A 14,067-nucleotide genomic window follows, 5' to 3' on the forward strand; every position below is an offset into this window, starting at 1 on the left:
GTAGACAGGGCTATACAGCCCCCATGTAGACAGTGCTATACAGCGCCCCTGTAAATAGTGCCATACAGCCCCCTCCAGTTGACAGTGCTATACAGCCCCCCTATTAGCAGTGCTATACTTTCAAGTATCACAAAGAGGAACATTTGATGCTGCGCACAGCTGCACATTTTTTTTGTTTTAAGCCACGCCTCTAATCCCACCCAATCCCCTCAAATACACACCCGGTTCAGCCCACACAGTATCATGCTCCCATAGTGCCCCCTCACAGTATAAAGCCCCCATAGCTGCCACCATACAGTATAATGCCCCCGTACAGTATAATGCCCACACAGATGCCCTATACAGTATAATGTCCACACAGATACCTCATACAGTATAATGCCCACATAGATGCCCCCATGCAGTATAATGCCCACACAGATGTCTCATACAGTATAATGCCCACACAGACGCCCCATATAGTATAATGCCCACACAGATGCCCCATGCAGTACAATGCCCAAACAAATTCCCCCATAGAGCATAATGCCCCATAGCTGCCCCCATGCAACATAATTCCCCCATAGCTGCCCCCACAGTATAATGCTCCCCATAGCTGCCCACACAGTATAATACCCCCATACTTACATAGTTATATAGTTACATAGTTACATAGTTTGTACGGTTGAAAAAAGACACATGTCCATCAAGTTCAACCAAGGGATGGGAAAGGGGAAGTAAAACATTTCTACACATAGGAGCTAATATTTTTTTGTTCTAGGAAATTATCTAAGCCTTTTTTAAAGCCATCTACTGTCCCTGCTGTTACCAGCTCCTGCGGTGACTATTCCATAAATTCACCGTTCTCACAGTAAAGAAGGCTTGTCGCCTCTGCAGGTTGAACCTTTCTTTTTCCAGACGGTGGGAGTGCCCCCTTTTTTATTGAGGGGGTTTTACATGGAACAGGATTTCACCATATTTTTTGTATGTGCCATTCATATATTTATATAAGTTAACCATGTCCCCCCTTAGTCGTCTTTTTTTCAAGGCTAAATAGGTTTAGTACTTTTAATCTTTCCTCATAACTTAGATTCTCCATTCCCATTATTAGCTTCGTTGCTCTTCTTTGTATTTTTTCCAACTCCAGGGCATCCTTTCTATGAACTGGAGCCCAGAACTGAACTGCATATTCTAGATGAGGCCTCACTAATGCTTTGTAAAGTGGTAATATTACATCCCTGTCCTGCGAGTCCATGCCTCTTTTAATACACGACAATATCCTGCTGGCCTTTGAAGCAGCTGATTGACACTGCATGCTGTTATTTAGTTTATGATTTACAAGTACACCCAGATTCTTCTCAACAAGTGACTCCCCGAGTGTAGCGCCCCCTAGGACATATGATGCCTGCAGGTTGTTGGTACCCAGGTGCATAACTTTACATTTATCTACATTAAACTTCATCTGCCAAGTGGACGCCCAAACACTCAGTTTGTTTAAAACCACACTGCCCCCACACAGTATAATGCCTCCCATAGCTGCCCCCACACAATATAATGCCTCCCATAGTTGTCCCCACAGTATATTGCCCCCCATAGCAGACCCCACCGTATAATGCCCAATGCAGTATAATGCCCACCATAGCTGCCACAAAGTATAATGCCCAACCCAGTATAATGCCCCCTCATAGCTGCCCCCATAATATAATGCCCCCATAGCTGCCCTTACAGTATAATGCCCCACAGTATAATGCTCCCCATACCTGCCCCCCATAGCTGCCCCCACAATATAATGCCCCCCATAGCTGACCCAACAGCATAATGCATCCATAGCTGTCCCAACAGTATAATGCCCCCCATACAGTATAATGCCCCCAATAGCTGTCCCCACAGTATAATGCCCCCACAGTATAATGCCGCCCATAAAGTATAATGCCCCTCATATAGTAAAATGCTCCTATAACTGACACCATATCAGTCCCTCTTCCCTAACCAGTATAATGCCCCATAGTGCCTAATAGAAAAATAATGTGTAGGCGCCTCTACATGCAGCAAGCCGCCATACACTAAGCGCCATTACGCAGGACTCAGGATATTACAGTGCCTGATGAAGGTCAGAGACATGACCGAATCATCGCACTTATACTGGCATAATTACTAATATTAAAAATCTATCTTTGGATAACGACTTCTGGTGTGCATTGTACCTTTTCTCATACTATACGGGTTGGGCCCCTACGCATGCACCCATACGAAAACCTAGTGCGGCCTAAATACCTTCAGACCCTGGTGATATGGCACCCCTGGTGCAAAATAATATGTGCACTTCTCTTGACTGCTGTCGGCTCAGGGTGACCTCATCTATTTGCTTTACTGAGAGCTTTCTCTCTCTGCTCTAGCCCTCCCAGAGTAACTCAGTGTTATGGATATAAGCAGGAAGTGGAAGGAGGTTGTATACAGCAAAGCAGGCTTTCAGAGTGTATTGAGGAAGGAAAGCACCAACGGTAACCTTCAGGAAGTGGGAGATCGCATAGGCTGTATCACAGCATAGATAGGGAGGAGAGCACACATGGCAGACTCTGCACACAGAAAGGGGAAATGACACGTTCCTCGGCATCAGTGTCTGCACAAATGAAAGGAGATTATATAGGGGCTGTATCAGTATATACAGAAGGGGAAAGCAGTACAAGAATGAAGCTGTACTGATATAGGAGAGCTAGTGAAGGCAGCAGCATTTTGGATTTACAGAATTCCCATCCAGTATGTATTACTTGTCTGAAATTAGGAACAAGTTCCAAACTGCATATCCGAAACAACGCTGGGTGGCCACAAGACAACAAGACTAGGCTTTGCCTATAGCAATGCCAGGACTACAGTAGATCTGAATTGTGAACCACTTGGACAGTTGAAGGTAAGGGATTTATGGAACACGTATTAATTACAGTGTATCCCAACCAGGGTGCCGTGAGAACACTTCAGGCGTGCCGCAACACTCTCCTAATCCACTGCCCCCATAAGAAAAAAATAAAACATCCTCCTTCTTGCGGTTACTTCCTATGCTTGTAGTAGACGTGAAGCTGAGCAGATTCATATATATTTTTTTAAGAAAAAGATTCAGTATAACTAAACCTCTGCTTATTCTGGGCTTAGTCCAGTGGGCGGTCCTACTCAGTAATTGACAGCTGTCTCTTTATGTACACTCATACAAGGATGGCTTTCAATCATAGCGTAAAACCACCCAGTAAGACCACTCGCACCTCTTGCATAATTTAAAGGCGCTGATTGGCACGGCAGAATGACTTGCCCTGTCAATCAGACCCTTTCAACGATTGAAGTGACACGATGATGTCATCGTGCCACTTGCGACATTGAAAGGCGATGATTGACAGGGCAAGTCATTCTGCCCTGCCAATCAGCGCCTTTCAATGATGCAAGTGGCGTGATGACGGCATCGAGCCGCCTGTGGCATTCAGTCCCAGCAGACCTGCTCAGAAGAGAGCAGGCCTGCATTGCCACATGACGGCGCGGGAACGGGATCAGGTGAGTATGTAAAGTTGTTTTTTTTCTAATAAAAGTATGAGTGGCATTATCTACAGGGGGGCTCTATCTAGAGAGGGGCTATGTGTAGTGCACTATCTACAGGGGGGGCTATATGTAGTGCACTATCTACAGGGGGCTCTATGTAGTGCACTATCTATAGGGGGGCTCCATGTAGTGCACTATCTACAGGGGGCACTATATGTAGTTCACTTTCTTCAGGGGAGCTATATATGACGCACTATCTACAGGGGAAGCTATATGTGAGGCACTATCTACAGGGGGAGCTATATGTGAGGCGCTATCTACTGGGGGCTCTATGGGTTCACAATCTACAGGGGGATCTTTGTAGGGCATTATCTACAGGGGTGGGCTATATGTGAGGCACTATCTACAGGGGGAGCTATATGTGAGGCACTATCTATGGGGGAGCTATATGTGAGGCACTAACTACAGGGGGCACTATGGGGGTCACTGTCTACAGAGGGATCTATGTAGGGCACCATCTATGGGAGGTACTATTTACAGGGGGAGCTGTGTGTGTGTGTGTGTGTGTGTGTGTGTGTGTGTGTGTGTGTGTGTGTGTGTGTGTGTGTGTGTGTGTGTGACACAGTGTATGGCACTATTATAATTGGAAGTGTGAGAATTTTATCTTCGTTTATAGGTACAGAAATGTTTGAGAAGTGAGAAGCTAAATACATCTGAGCGGCAAACTCTGCAGAAATGGGCTGTAGCCGGGAGAACTCATCACAGAGGTATGGACCGGATGGAGAAGAAAAGAGAAAAATAACTAGATTCTGAGACGTAACTGGTGAGTCACTTAATGTAATCGTTTATTCTGCCTCTAATCAGCACTCTAGTCACTGTATGATCTGTGGCGATGTGAAACAGAAACTCCCATCATATACTTACCATTGTTTGGGTCATGCTAGGAGCTGTATTTTTACGCCGTACAAACCTCTACGGCAGGGGTGGCACTAAATTGAGCGGTATTTGTTTGAAAACTACACCCCTCAAAGAATTGATCTAGGGTGTGATTACTTTTTTGACCCCACAGATTTTTTTTTGCAGAATCTTGTGAAAATATGGTGTAAAAAGGACATTTTAAATTTTTTCACAAATTCTTCATTTATACGACAGATTTTTCGGACACAGAACATGTGAAGAAAAGAACCTCAACATTTATTAGGCTATTTCTTCTGAGTTTAGAAATACCACAAATTTGCCCTAATCTGCTGTTGGTGGACATGTGGCAGGGCCTGAAAGTATTGGAACACCACAAGGATTTTACTTGGATGATTATTGGACACATGTTATGTTTGCATAGACCTAAAAAATGGAGCAGATACTACACCATATTACAAATCCTAGGTATTCATCTATGGGTATAATGATAAGTTTTAGTTTTGTTATGGGGATGTTCAATTTTTAAATGATGAAATTGTTATGCTAAATGAAAGGGACGGTAATTATAAATGAAAGGGACAGATGAAAGTAAAATGTAGTATTCCATAGAGGTGTGGCATACCTGGAAGCACTCCTTCATACACAGTGGGAGGGGGGGGACAGGTGTTACAATAGTATGACGTGTGTCTTCTTATGCCTCTTCTGGTACAGACACGACAACTTTTCTGTGGGTAGCTTTTTTTCTCTGTGGGCGACACTTCACCAGGAAAGTGCTGCCCTGAAACTATCCTGGGGACATTACTATTTGCATCGGTAGGACTTTCTCCTAACTCTGCCACATTACCAAAGAGAAGGGATTTTATTGCCTTCTCCTGGTATTCCAGGTATGTCCCCTCATGACCAGTGCTCCTGTAGATGATAAAGGAGTTGTACAATGCAATTTGGATGAAGTACACCGCCAGATTTTTGTGCCAAATTTTTAATATCCGCATGGCATTGTACGGTTTGAGAATCTGGTCAGATAGGTCCAATGCCCCCATAAATTTATTAAATGCCTGGATGCAGACCGGCCGTGATGCAGACAGGCCGTGACGTGGTGGTGGGAATAGGTGGCATCATGAATGAATGTTAGCATTAGGACATCCTTCTTGTCCCTAATTTTTTTTAAAGAAAAGGACCTGTAACGTCTATTGCCGCGGTCCGTCGTGGCCAATGACATCTTACCTTGCTGCAGCGTTGTCCTCCTGTGAGGCACCGGCACCCACTTCCGGACATGCTCTATTTTCGGCCGGGTACCCGGCCGCCCAGCTCCCATAGAAGTCTATGGGGCCGGGTAATACACGGCCATCACCGGAATGTGTCCCGAGTGATGGCCGGGTTTTCCGTGGCTTGCGCTCTATCTCCTCCTCCTCACAGCGCAGAGTGCATGTGAGGAGGAGGAGTTGATGCCATTTGGATGAATGGCTACGCTGTACACTGTGTGGCAGGGCCGGGGTGTACAGCAGGTGGAAGGGAGCGCTGCGCTGGCTCCCTTCCCCTGCTTGTTAAAAGCGCCCTGGCCCGGCGACACCTTCCATGGCACCGCTAGCAGCAGCTGCTGCTGCTGCGGCTGCTACTACTGTAGCGACGCTACTATAGCAGAGCAGGGAGGTATCTCCCCGCTCTGCTATGTGCTAGCCCCACTTTAGCTCCTTGAAGGAGCGGAATCCCCGTGTTTTTGGGGATTCCGCTCCTGGACAGAGCGCTTGATGTCTCTGTCCATATCTGGGCAGTGACATCAGGGGAAACTCCTGAAGCGGAATCCCCGAACACATGGGGATTCCCCTTCAGGAGTTGCCACTGATGTCACTGTCCAGATCTGCCTGGCCCAGAACGGATGCAAAACTTTATGCAAACCGGCAAGGCAAAATGGCCGATTTTACCGGCCGACACTCGGGCTCGGGCGGGACCCGGTCGTGTGAATCCCGCCTTAAACAATCATGTAACTGTACGTTGTGAATTTTCTGGATTACAACAAAATGTAAAATGTAAAATATAAAAACTATTATTCAATGGTTGGACTTATCAATAGAGAAAATGGTAATATGTCTGCAATGCCCCGAATACTACGTAATAAAGTAGTGATGGCAAAACAAGAGTGCAAAGCAGATGTATGTATACACATGATGGATATATGCGTATGATTATCAGGAATAATGAAATTGAAAGAGTGTAATGTACTGAAGGGATAATGATCACCTTTTAGGCCTCATTCACACGACAGGGTCCGAGTGTCGGCCGGGAAAATCGGTTTTTGGCCGATTTTCCCGGCCGGTTTGCATCTGATTTGCATCCGTTTTTTTCCCTGTCCATTTTAAAATCGGATGAATTTCATTTAAATTTGTTGCCACACACAGCCCTTTGTAGATAATGCCACCCAGCCCCCTGTTGGTAATGCCACCCAGCCCCCTGCAGGTAATGCCACCCAGCTCCCTGCAGGTAATGCCACCCAGCCCCCTGCAGGTAATGCCACCCAGCACCCTGCAGGTAATGCCACCCAGCAGCCTGCAGGTAATGCCACCCAGCACCCTGCAGGTAATGCCACCAAGTCCCCTGTAGGTAATGCCACCAAGTCCCCTGTAGGTAATGCCACCAAGTCCCCTGTAGGTAATGCCACCCTGCCCCTTGTAGGTAATGCCACCCTGCCCCTTGTAGGTAATGCCAACCTACCCCTTGTAGGTGATGCCACCAAGCCCCCTGTAGGTGATGCCACCCAGCCCCCTGTAGGTGATGCCACCCTGCCCCCTGTAGGTGATGCCACCCTGCCCCCTGTAGGTGATGCCACCCAGCCCCCTGTAGGTGATGCCACCCAGCCCCCTGTAGGTTGCACCCATCCCCCCCCTTCCAGTAGAAGTCACTGACTTCAATGTCCATATATGGACAGTGTAGTCACTGACTTCTCCTTGAGAGGAATTCCCTACCACAGGTCGGGAATTCCGCTTCAGAAGTGAGTGACGTCACTGTGTCCATATATGGACAGTGTAGTTACTCACTTCTCCTGTAGCGGCATCCCCGGCCATAGAGTCAGGGATTCCGCTGCAGAAGTGAGTGACTTCGCTGTGTCCATATATGGACAGTGTAGTCACTCACTTCTCCTGTAGCGGCATCCCCGGCCATAGAGTCGGGGATTCCGCTGCAGAAGTGAGTGACTTCGCTGTGTCCATATATGGACAGTGTAGTCACTCACTTCTCCTGTCGCGGAATCCCCAATCCCCGGCCGGGGATTGGGGAGTCCGACTCCTACAGGGAGCAAAAAAAGACCCTCCACCTCCTCACATGCACGCTGTACTGTGAGGAGGAGGAGAGAGAGCGCGAGCGACGGTAGACCCGGCCATCACTCGGGACACATTCCGGTGATGGCCGTGTAGTACCCGGCCCCATAGACTTCTATGGGAGCCGGGCGGCCAGGCACCCGGCCGAAAATAGGGCATGTCCCATTTTTTTACGGCCGGTTTTCCCAGCCCGTCAAAAAATCGGTCGTGTGAATTGCCCCATTAGGGGTCTATTGTTCCTAATGCAGCCAATTTATGAACGACCGTCACCCGGCCGGGAAACCCTGTCGTGTGAATTCCGCCTTACTTTTAATCTTAGAAAACCCTAACTCCTATTCCAAGATTGGTTTGGTTGTATATAATATAGCAACAATATTAAGGACATAATATGTAAATAAATGTTATTTATCAAGAATAGTGAACCTAAAATTTTTGTTTTATATATGAATAAATGATGAAAGCCTTTTTCGTTTAGCCTTAAAAGTCCCCAACTATTCGTTCAATAATTGGTTTGATGTATAAACACGTATAAGACGTTAATTGATGAAAAATAAATTTTGAATAGTTTCTTATGGTCTAAATAACTTGAATCCTGTAATTAGTAATGGAACAAAAGTTCCTTTCTAAGATTAAGACCCCTGGGAAATCTGGTTTTTAATGTAAAAATCCAGTATGCTTTTCTTGCTAGGATTTTATGTTTAATGTCCCCTCTTCCTATTGGAGTGGTGACTCCCTCTATCGCATAACATTTAAAGGTAGAAACTGATCTGTTGTGTTGTATTATGAAGTGTTTGGCAGCATTAGAGATATTTGTGAGATGCTGATTTCTAATGTAACCAAGGTGTTCTAAAATTCTCGTTTTGAATTTCCTACTGCTGCATCCTACATACAGTAGATTGCACAGAGTGCATTCTATGATGTAAATCACTGCCACACTGTTACAGTTAATATATGTTTGTATTGAGAATGTGCTAGTTTCGTCTGAGTCTCGAAAAACTTTTGTGGGTTTGGCATACAGGCAGACCTTACATGGGTTGGAGCCACATCTATAAAAGCCCTTATGATGGAGCCATGTTAATTTAGTATCATTAGAACAAAACAAAGAAGGGGACAATGTATCGCCCAATGATGGTGCTTTACGTGGTACTATGAGACAGCCATTCCCAAGAATGGCTTCCAGTAAATCATCCTCCATTAAGATAGGTAAATATTTCAAGATGATCTTCTTGATCTCGTAAAACTGATTGCTATATTGTAAGGTCAAAGTTGGTTTTTGTTGGTCTTGACTAATTAGAGGTTTAGTTTTAAAAAGAAGAAGATCACAGGATTTGTTTGAGACTATTGAAGTCGCTCTTTTTAGGGACCACTCGGGATATCCCCTTTTGCGGAGTCGTTTACAGATAAGCTTTTGCTCTGCTCGGTAACTATTGTCAGTTCTAAAAGTTTCTTTTGGCCTTGTGCATTTCCCCGACTGGGATAGACGAGATTGTTTGTTTGGAATGGCTACTAGTGGCATGTAAAATAGTATTGCCCGAATTGGGTTTACGGTACGTTTTGGAGCAAATTGGTATGCCCTCTGTACCTGTAAGTTCTAAATCCAGGAACCGAATGGTGTCTTTATCATGAGAATAAGTGAATCTAAGATTCAATGTATTGTCATTGAGATACCCAATGAACTGTGGAATGGCAGATACATCACCCTCCCAGATAAATAGGAGATCGTCGATGTATCTGCCATACCAATTGATGGAGGTTCCAAACATATTGTGCATAGAAAAGATAGTAAATTCTTCCCACCATGACATGACTAAATTGGCTAGTGAGGGTGAGAATTTAGCTCCCATTGAAACTCCCTTGATTTGCAAATAGAATTGACCATCAAATTGGAAGTAATTATGGGACATAAGGAATGTTAAAACTTCCAATATGTATGATTGCAAATCTTGGCAATATGTGCTGTATGTCGTTAAGTGGTACCGTAGAGATTGAAAAGCTACATTGTGGGGGATGCTAGTGTAAAGAGAAATGACATCACAACTTAACCACGAATGTTTGCCTGTATGCCATGTTTTGTCATGAAAGGAGCGTAAAACATCTCTGGTATCGCTCAAATAGCCGGGAGTTCTTAATACAAGAGGCTGTAGGAGGGAGTCCAGCCATTCTGATAACCTCTCTGTGAGGTTATATGCTTGGTGTCGGCTTTTTGTTATTTGTGTATAATGTAATGCATTATTTGATTGCATGTGTCTTGTTTTTCAGATGTGTAAAAACAATGTAAACTCAAAGATTTTGTGAAAGAAAAAGTAGGATTGATGTAGGCGATAAAAGTTTATATATGGGCTGCAGTATGTAGCTTTGGAAAGAACGAGTATACATCCAAGGAAATACATTTACTTGAAACACCAAAGTTTTATTTTTAACAGTTTTGATGTCAATGCCTCATTGGCCAAAGGAAGACTACTACGTACATAAGAGACTAACTAAAACATGAGGGTGAAGCTGGCTATGATAACCTACTAACCATTTTCCTTCACATTAGACACTAGCTAATCTACATATTGTCCCTCCCCACCAGCACCTGAGTAACCTGCTTACCCTCTGCCCTAAAAGACAGCTGATAGCTACCCAGATTATCTTTCCATTTTCTGTTGAACAGTTAAAATCAATAATAATAATAATCTTTATTTATACAGCGCCAACATATTCTGCAGCATTTCCCAATTCACAGGGTTCATGTAAAGACAAAATTACTCATTACATAGTGACAAAATAAATCAACATTACAAACAAGATAAGTTGGGGGTAAGGCTTACTAACAGGGTGCCGGCATGGCTGTTCGCTGCATCACGGCCACGTCATTGCCGCTCTGTGGGACCTTACCCTTAGGGCCCTGCTTGCAAGAGCTTACAATCTCAACCTAGGCGCTCCCCTCTAGAAACAAACAAGTCTATTCATGCTCAACCATTTCTTTTTGACTGCTGCAAACTGGGAGACAATTGTACCATGAAGCTACCTAACCAAAAGGCCGGCAAGTAAAGATGAGCTAAAGTTTGAGAATTCAAATCCAGTCATCTGTTTGCAGCAAAATTTAAACCGGCAAAATGCAAATGAATATAGTTTGTGCTTATATTGCCCGATTGGTTTTAATAGTGGAAGGAAGTTAAGAGAGTTTTCTACCTTTGAACTGTAATGGTATTTAAATTATTTGGGGGTCTCTGCCTTAACAAAAGTGCCTAGCAACTGCGATTTTTGTGGAAGGGGGGGGCCTAAATTCTGGAATCCTTCTGATTCTTGTTTGGTTGTTCATTGGGAGAATGCAAAGGGGGTGTAAATGCGCACAGCTGGGCACTTAGTCTTGTAGTTCACCAGACAACTGTGTACTAGTTTATCCTTCTATACCGGAATTAGAAAATTATCTTACCTAGAATGGCAACAACATGCCTTTAGTACTAAAATGCAACATATACATCAAACCAAAGAAATTTTTGAATGTGAAACATTGCAGAGCTGAGATATCTGTTAGCATTCCCTACTTTTTATATTACTCACACGCAGGATTATGAACCTAGAAACTCTTGCGTCCCAATCAGCAGCTCTTCTCAATGAGCACATGGTTCTGCTAGACAGCTCCAATTCTAAATCTGTTGTCTAGTTTCTCTTGCCTCGATTGCCTGATTGGTCTCACCCATTTGACTCACTATAAAAGTCTGGCCCTTGCACTTTTGAAGTTTTGTTCCTTTCTGCCTTAGTATATGTCCACACGCCCTATTTACCAACGTAATTCAGGCGTTTTACGACTCGAATTACGGCCGAAAAAACGGCTCCAAACAGTCTGCAAACATCTTCCCATTGAATTCAATGGGTCTTACGGTGTTCTGTGCAGACAGGCTTTTTTTTTTACGCACCGCTGTCAAAAGACGGCGCGTAAAAAGACGCCCGCCTCAAAGAAGTGCATGTCACTTCTTGGGACGTAATTGGAGCCATTTTTCATTGACTCCGATGAAAACCAGCTCCAATTACGTCCGTAAAAGACGCCGCTAAAAACGCGTGCACTTGTAAAAACGTCTGAAATTCAGGAGCTGTTTTCGTCCTGAAAACAGCTCCGTAATTTCAGAAGTAATTGGCGATGCCGTGTGAACATACCCTTACTCTACAAAATGTTGCTGCTTATTTGTGTACCGAACTTCAATTGTTTCCTGACCACGTCTCTCCCTCATGCTACAACGTTTTGGCGCTTATATATGTACTGAACTCGATGGTTTCTTGATCACATCTCTCTACCTCAGGTTTCAACCTGTGGCCACTTATCTGTGTACTGAACCTGTTACTTGACTACTCTTCCTCTTATCACCTCCCTGCCAGAACGATTCAGCCACTGAACTCCAAATCTGCTACAGATCTTGAGACACACAGATGCCTCTTAGAAATCAGGTAGAACATTTAGCTGTTTCACTTTATCGTTTTTAATGGAATTTAATGGTATTTAGACTCTCCAATGCTTCTTATACCTTCTTAAGAATAATTAAGTCTTGATTACTCATTGTCTCTTAGAAGGGGTATCTTGTATAATGTACCTGTCAGACCCCTTGTCCTCCATGCCAACCCAAACATTTTTGGGACAGCAGGACAGAATTATGTCAGCATTAGAGTAAGTTGTAGAAAAATACATCAGGAGAAGTAATGGTTAAAAAGCAAAGATATTTAATTAGTGTATTTCTCTCTTGTTTTTGTTCTGCAGATGAAGTCAGCCAATGTCCATTTTCTTTCTTCTAGCCCTCTGCAAACTCTGTTGTTTCTAGAAGTTAATAATTTTATGGCAGCAAGTGTGTGTTTTAGTGGTTTAAGTTTAAACCCATTCATAGTTTAGGGAACAAATTGCTATTAGTCCTCCAGGAAAAATCCTAGAACTATATTGTAAAGGATCTGCCTGACACAGCTTCTGTGTCAACGCCCGTGGTTACTCACTCTGCACCTGCTCCTAAGTCTGGTCGAGTGACCCCTTCTTCCTCCAATCAGTCGGGGAGGCTGAGGAGTGGGAGAGCCTATCACAGCCTGGCCAGACGGAGCTAGCTCCCGCCCTCTGTCTATTTATACCTTCACTTCCTGCTTCTCCTTTGCCTGTGATTCTTTCAGTCTGTTTCCTGGCTCTGCTGCTGCTGCTTACTACTTGTCTTCTGCTTCATATTGACCCTGGCTTGACTGACTATTCTCCTGCTCTGCGTTTTGTACCTCGTCCACTCCTGGTTTGACTCGGCTCATTCACTATTCTCCTGCTCTGCGTTTTGTACCTCGTCCACTCCTGGTTTGACTCGTCTCGTTCACTATTCTTGTTGCTCACGGGGTTGCCGTGGGCAACAGCCCCATTTCCCTTAGCTTCTGTTTACCCTTGTCTGTTTGTCTGGCGTGCACTTAGTGAGCGTAGGGACCGTCACCCAGTTGTACGCCGTCGCTTAGGATGGGCCGTTGCAAGTAGGCAGGGACTGAGTGGCGGGTAGATTAGGGCTCACCTGTCTGTTTCCCTACCCCGCCATTTCATAATCACAGGCCCTGTGAGGTAGATGTGATGTTTGTGCGTAGTAGTGTGCGTCTTTCCCAGATATGACAGACGGCCACCCTACACCTTTTACCCGGCTCGAGCTGGGTGCGCTGCGCTCTCCTGCCCGGGAGCCTTTACACCTCTTGCCGAGGAGTGGACGAGGTACAAAATGCAGAGCAGGAGAATAGTCAGTCAAGCCAGGGTCAATATGAAGCAGAAGACAAGTAGTAAGCAGCAGCAGCAGAGCCAGGAAACAGACTGAAAGAATCACAGGCAAAGGAGAAGCAGGAAGTGAAGGTATAAATAGACAGAGGGCGGGAGCTAGCTCCGTCTGGCCAGGCTGTGATAGGCTCTCCCACTCCTCAGCCTCCCCGACTGATTGGAGGAAGAAGGGGTCACTCGACCAGACTTAGGAGCAGGTGCAGAGTGAGTAACCACGGGCGTCGACACAGAAGCTTTGTCAGGCAGATCCTTTACATATATGTTTGCAGTCACATACAGATGTACTTGGGATCTCTTTACAATGGTATGCCTGTTGCTAGGTGTCTGACCTTCACGCAAATTGTGCTTGATATGACAGAGCAGATCTAAAAAATATACCTGACAAAGTTATAAAATGCTTCTGATTATGTAAGCGGAGAGAAGTGACCTTACTACATGAGAAATCGCAGTACATGTCTAAAATATTAGTTTGTACTTTGTAAAGCTGCATGTAATTTAAATATAATGTAAGACGATGAGTGGCTGCTTGTCACTTCTGGTGCCACTTATTTCTACAGTAAACATTTGGATGTGACGTAT

Source organism: Rhinoderma darwinii, chromosome 2 (genome assembly GCF_050947455.1).
Source record: "Rhinoderma darwinii isolate aRhiDar2 chromosome 2, aRhiDar2.hap1, whole genome shotgun sequence".
NCBI lineage: Eukaryota > Metazoa > Chordata > Amphibia > Anura > Rhinodermatidae > Rhinoderma > Rhinoderma darwinii.